Here is a 7397-nt window from a genome sequence, read left to right as displayed (position 1 = left end):
AGGAGCTGAACTGTCACCTGACCTTACTCCTGTTCAAGTCACTAATGAAATGCTAGCTCTAAAGGCTTGGCATTCCCATGGCACAGACCTTTCTGTGCACATTGCCAGGCAAGCACATTGGCAGGTGCCCCAACTGTGGAGAGAGCAGAAGTGCTGTGCTGCTCCCACCTACTTGCTCCCAGAGTCAGCTTCTGAATGGTTCTTCTCTTTTCTGTCAGAACTGGTGATTTACCAGTACTTTGGCTTAAATTAAAAAAAAATAAGACTTTTAGAGCAGTTATAGATTCACAGCAAAACTGAGAAAAAGATACAGAGATATCCCATATACTCCATGCCCCCACATATGCACAGCCTCCCCCACTACCAACATCTCCCACCAGACTGGTACATTTGTTACAACTGAATTAATTTTTTGTTATGAAGTACATCAGATATACAAATGAGCAAAAAAATATATATATATATTAATGCAACCAGTGCTTACATACCCATCACTCAACCTAATAATTTAACAATACAAATGCAATTAAAGTCTCCCAGCTACTCCCCCCTGATCTCATTCTCTTACCTCCTTCCCAAGGTAATCATTATTCTAAATTTAGTGATTATGAGAGCCTGAGTGGACTGGTGGGAACCATCCAGTCCTCTGGGGGCTTGGAGAGAACAAAAAGGAGAAAAAAGGTAAATCTCTCTCTCTCTATCCACTGGAGCTGGGATATACTCTTCTCTCCATGGACATCAGAGTTTGAGACTCTTCAGCTTTTGGGTTCCAGGACATACACCAAGGACACCATTGGCTTCTCTGGTTTTGAGGACTTGAGACTTGGACTGAGCCACGCTACCGCCATCCGGTTTGCAGACGGGCTATTGTGGGACTTCTCTTCACAATTGCAGAGCTAATTCCCCTGATAAATCCCCTCTCATATATTTATAACATATCTTATTGATTCTATCTCTCTGGAGAACCCTAATACAGAGGTTTACATTCCCATGCCTTTCCATATTCTTTTACTTAATATTGATGTATCCATAAAGTTTGTAAGATTGTTTTGCATATTTTCAAGCCTCATAAAATATCATGCTGTAAATGACCCTTCTGCAACTTGTTTTATTCACTCATTGTCTGCTGTTGAGATCTGTCCATGTTGATATATGTACTTTTGGCTCATATATTTTAATTGCTGTATAGTATTCCATTGTAGGAATATACCACAGTGTATTTATCCATTCTTCTGTTGATGGACATTTTGGTGTTTCCAGTATTGCTCTGATCATTCTTGGTGCAATAATTTCTCTAGGGCAGTTTTTTTCTTTTTTAAAACATACTTTTATTTTGAAATAATTTTGGACTTCCACAAAAGTTGCATAGTACAGGGCGCCCACATAACGTTCACCCAGCTTCCTCTAATATCAGTATCACATAACCATAGTACAATAATCAAAACCCAAAACACCCCGCATTGTCACAATAATTACTAACCTACAGGCTTTACTAGAATCTCAGCAGTTAGATCAATGTTGTTCAAAGGTTGTGGCTCATTAGTGCAGTGATTCTCAACTTTGGCTACAGATTGGAATTAAGTGGGGAAATTTAAAAGCTACTGATGCTGGGGTCACAGCCGCCACATATTCTAACTGAATTTGTTTGGGTTGTGGCCTGGGGAATGGAAATGTAAAAAGCTTCTCAAACGACTATAATATGCAGCCCAAATTGAGAAACACTGCACTAGCAGATCATGAAATCACCTTAATTGGTTGTGCTAAGTATTAAAAAATGAAATAAAATAGAAATATATCAGAGCGCTCTGTATACAAGATTAAAATTCTCACAGAAAACTTTTGCTTCAATTATAGGTATATTGGGTTACATAGTATGAAATACTATAACTCATGAACGAAAAAGATTCTAAATCACTATCTAGATTATAATCTAGGAACCACATTGTTGGGTCACAAAATACATGCATCTCTCATTGTGCTGGATGTCGCCAATTGCTTGCTAAAGTGTTTGCACTCAATTACACACCACCCGCAGAGCATGAGAGCCCCAATTGTCCCACTTTCTTGTCAACACCTGGCATTGTCAGACCTTTTAAATTTTTGTCAGTTTTGTGGGTGTGAAATGGTTTCTTCTGGTCTAGCAGGCATTTCCCAGGTGACCACAAAGGTTGAGCACCTTTTCATATGTACATCAATCAGGTTTCCTCTTTGGAAAATTGCCTGTTCATGTCTATTGTCCACTTTAAAAAAATGGGTTGTTTAGTAGTTTATTGATGTATATTCTGGATATCCATCCTTTGTTAGATACCTGTGCTGCACGTATCTTCCAGCACTCTGTGTCTTGTGTATTCGCTTTTTGAAATGGTATTTTTGCACAGAATTTTTATTTAAACGTAGTCAAATGTATTCATTTTTAACTTTATGGTTGGTGCTCTTTATGACTTTTTTTAAAAAACCTCTTTCCTCACCCTGAGGTCATAAAGATACTCTGTTCGATTTCCTTCTAAAAGCTTTAAAGTTGTGTTTCTCACAACTGTCTGTTGTGTTTTTAATGCCTCCTTGGATTTTATTTGTTTTGATGAGATCAATGTAGATTCACACATAGTTGAAAGAAATGATACAGAAATCCCTTATACACTTTGCCTAGTTTCCCCATTATATGTACAATACACTGATCTTATTCAGATTTTTCCAGCTTTACTTGTGCTCATGTGTGTGTATTAAATTCTATAAAACATTGTGTCCTGGATAAGTATCCACGGCCACCGTCAGACTCTGCACAATTCTTCCACGACCACAAGGATCCCTCATGTTGCCCTTTATAACTTCACCCATTTCCTCCCGTGTCCACACTCTGGTCCCATTCTTAATCCCTGGCAAGCACTGATCTGCTCTTCATCTCCCTAATGTTGTCATTTCAAGAATGTTATATAAATGGAATCATACAGTTTGTAACTTTTCAGGCTGGCTTTTTCAGTCAGTATAATTCTCTGCAGAATCATCCAGGCTGCTGCGTGTATTGTTAGTTCATTCCTTCTTATTGGTGAGTAGAATCCCATGGTATGACCTCAGTTTGTTTATCCAGTCACCTGTTGAAGGACATCTGGGTTTTTTTTCCAGTTTCGGGCTATTACAAATAATGCTTTTTATAACCCTTAGTGTACAGGGTTTTGTATGAACATAAATTTTCATGTCTCCGGGATAAATGCTCAAGAGTGCAATTGCTGGTATGGTAGTTGCATGTTTAGTTTTATAAGAAACTGTGAAACTGTTTTCCAGAGTTACTGTACCATTTACATTCCCACCAGTAATAAATGAGTGATCCAGTTTCTCTGCATCCTCACTAGCATTTGGTGGTGTCACTGTTTTTTATTTTAGCCACTCTGATAGGTGCGCAGTGATATCTCATCACAGTTAGAATTTGCATTCCCAGGCGGCTAATGATGTTGAGCATCTTTTCATGTGCTTTTTTTTTTTTTTTTGCCATCCTATTGGTGAAATGTCTTTTGCACTTTTTCTATTGAATTATTATTATTTTTTCTGCTTCAGGATTGACTTTTTAAAACTTTTTATTGTTGAGTTTTGAGAGCTCCTTATATCTGCCAGGTGGTTTGAAAATATTTCCTTCCAGTCTTCAGCTTGTCTTTTAATCCTCTTCACATGGGCTTTTGCAGAGCAAAAGTTTTAAACTTTAATTAGGTCCAATTTATTGATTTTTCATTTTATAGATTATGCTTCTGGTGTCAAGTCTAAGAACTCTTTGCCTAGTACATAATTCTAAGGATTTTCTCCTGTTTTTTTCTAAAAGCTTTATAGTTTTATGTTTTACATTTAAATTCATGATCCATTTTGACTTAGCTTTTGTATAAGGTGTGAGGTTTTAGCTTATGTTCATTTTTTTTTTTTTTTTTTTTTTGCCTGTGGATGTCTAATTGCTCCAGCACCGTTTATTGAAAAGGCCTTCTTTCCTCTGCTGAATTCATGTCACACCTTTGCCAAAAATCAGTTGGACATATTTGTGTGGGCCTCCTTAGGTTTTTAACCTAGTCAGAGCTTTAACTGTCTCCCGGTCCCAATATATATTGCTTTAACTTCCTCTGAGATATATAAAAAGTGAATCATCATTTTGTAATATTACCAACATTGTAATTAACAAGGATTTTGCAACAATACCTAATTAAACACTGATCGTGTAGTGTGCATTTAATTTGATCATTTTTGGTCTCTCTCAACTCCTCAGGGGGCTAATTCTAACAGTTAAATTAGCCTGAAGCCATAGAGGATTGTGAGGTGAATCAGGACTTAAATGTATAAAAATACAACGTTTTACTTTGGCAGACTATGAGGGAAAATTTTCAAACTATTAGATCATAGAAATGTCAGAAGAGAAAACGGCAGGTGGCAGTGGCCTGCCTGCATGATTCTGCTGGCAAATGAAACCAAAGGTCTCTTTCTGTTCAATCTACTCTGTGGCTCTTTACTTATATAGTTATGTTACCTACACAGCAGTGTGTTTTTGGAAATCTGCGTGCATGTCACCCTCTTGTGTGTCATGTATTACTAAGAACCCTTTCTAGACTGGAAGACAGCCGACCTGGCATCTAGTCTCAGTTGTGTCTCTAACCCGCTATGTGACCCTGGACAATAGCTTAGATTTCTGGACTTCTTTCAGCTCTATAAAATGCAGTTCAATCTAGCAAATATCTTCTGAGTGCCACCTCCATGACAGGTCATGTAAGATACACTGAGATGAGCAAAACACAGGCCTTACTTTCAAGTTACTTTCGGATTTATAGGTTATACCCACAATTTATCTAGCACTTACAATAGGTCAGCTGCAATGCTAAGCACTTTACATGTCTTATTTTCTTTAATCCTCACAGTAATCTTGTGAGGTAGGAGCTAATAGCATTCCCATTTTACAGATGTGGAAACTAAGGCTTTGAGAGGTTAAGTAGCTTGAACAAAGTCATGCACTTGGTGGCTGTTTAACCACCACAATCTAGTTCAGGTGGTCAGATTAGCTCACTTTATGAAGCCTGTGTGAGGCAGGATCTTGATCCAATAGGACTGAGGGCAGCATTTTGACAAGCAGAAGGAAAAAGCAGAAGTTAGATATACTTATTATTAGCACTTTACAGATGGAGAAGTTGAAATGTAAGAAAGTTATATAACTTACCCAAAGTCACAAGGTAGTCCAGGACTCAATCCCATATCGTTCTTTCTTCTGATAGGGGAGTAAGAGTTCCTCCCCAAGGCTGAGGCCAGCCTCTGCACTTGTGCTGTCGATCCCCATTCTTTTTCCTTCTTGAGGATCTGGTTCTTCATCAGTTATTCCCTGTTGTCTATGGGAATAACCTCTTCCTCTGGTCCATTTCCCCCCAGCAATTAAATATAAATATGTCCAAAAATCTTTCTTTGTTAAAAATCTCTCCTCTTAATCTGACCTCAACTGCCTCTCAAGCTCCTGAGCTCTCTCACTCCTACTTTCATAGCCATTCTTCTGGAAGGATTTGTCTATGGTCAATGTCTCTACTTTTCACTCCCCTCCAACTACAATCTGGCTTCTGCCCCCAACACTTATACCAAAGTCATCAGTGACATCCTTGTCACAAAGCACATGTTTCATTTTCATCTTGTTTGACTTTTCTGCAACATTCAAGGAACTTGACTATTGCCTCCTTTCTGAAACAACTTTCTCTTGGCCAACAAGGAAAAAGGGGAGGCAGCAATAGGGGGCTGAGAGGGGACAGCCACTCATGGACAAGGTGCACCGGGCTGAGCTCAGATGGCAAGCCTGCTGCCCTGGAGAGTACGTCTCTGCTTGCAGCTGTCACTTCAGTGGACAGATGACTTTATTTCAGCTCCCCCCAAATCAAGGGGCAATAATCTATCATGTGGGAGAAATACCATATGGTAGACACTTTGAAAAGCGGTAAGAAAAGTATAAAGTACTTTTGGGAAAAAAAAAAAAACACTTCCAAAAGCATGAAATTTGTCTAGAAAATGATCAGGTAGTTTCTTTGAAATGGCATAGCTTCCTATGAATTTATTTTTTATAGGTATAGGATATCAATTTCATCAGTAGGTTTTGATAGTTCGAGTTATTCAAGAAATTGGTCTATATCATTCAAGGTGTCAAATTTATGGACACTGATTTATTTGTAGTATTCCCTTATTCTCTAATTATATTTTAATACCTATGGGATCTATAGTGATGTCTCTACTTTCATTATTGATATTGGTAATTTGTGTCTTTTTTTTTCTTTGTCAGTCTCACAATAGGCCTCTCAATTTTATTGATTTTTCAAAGAATAAGCTTTTGGTTTCATTGATTTTTCTCTATTTTTTTTTCTATTTTTCTATTGATTGATTTTTGCACTTATTAGTAGCAGTGGGTTAAGTAATCTCTGGGATCTAGAGGGTAGAGTTACTGTTCATGAGTATTTCAGGACACTGAGTCAGGTAGCTGAAGACAGACCAAATCAACAGCATCTCCAGAGCTTGAGTTACTAGATTTTAGAGAGTACTAGTAATTCGTCTAGAAATCAGTACTCTTGAGCAGTAATCTTACCATTTCCAAATGGGCCAACATGTTATGCATTACTGACTGGGGCATCTGAGAGAGAACCAGGACTCACAGAGGCATTCTAGCTACAGCACACATATTTACAACATGCATTTTTACTTGTAATCATATATTAGAGCAAACACTGGTTTGTATTATGTGAAACCCACTACATAGAACTAAAATTCAAATTAATAGCCTCTATTCCAGAGCAAATTTACCCACCTAAAATGTCCTGGCCTAACTTTTCATACATTTTTCTTAAATTAAGTATCTTACTTCAGAATTATTTAGTGTTATTATTTTCCACGATAAATTGCTTCTTCCTCTTTTGTTTTTTTTTCTTCCTGGTTGATGGATATTAGGAGCTTTATCACAGAATATACTTACAGCATCATGTCAGTGTGACTTGTAACCCTAGATGCAAATATAGACACCAAAAAGTCTTTTTAAATGCATTACATTTCGAAAGAGAAGTAATTAATAAAGAGAAAAGATTGGTATTTTTACTCCCGGGTGCACAATGGCCCCTTCTTGATCAGGCGAGACAAATGGAAGCCCAGCTGGCTTGAGAGGAGGCAGATGTGGCTCCTTTGTCCTGGGATGACTCCAAGTAGTAGGATTTGTTGATAATTTTCAACAGCTTTTGGCCTTTTTTCAATGCTTTTAGTTTGCACCTTAGAATCAAAAATCTTTTCCTCTTCACTTCTGGGCCATGACTGTAAAATGTTGAGAAAAAATATTTGTAAAATAGGGAATGAGATTTTCCTAATTGGAGGAAGTGAAACTGGAGTCAACAGTGCCAATTTAAGAAACATGTTTATGAACA

This window comes from Cynocephalus volans, chromosome X (assembly GCF_027409185.1).
Source record: "Cynocephalus volans isolate mCynVol1 chromosome X, mCynVol1.pri, whole genome shotgun sequence".
Classification (NCBI taxonomy): domain Eukaryota; kingdom Metazoa; phylum Chordata; class Mammalia; order Dermoptera; family Cynocephalidae; genus Cynocephalus; species Cynocephalus volans.
Note: the sequence above shows the minus strand (reverse complement) of the source record.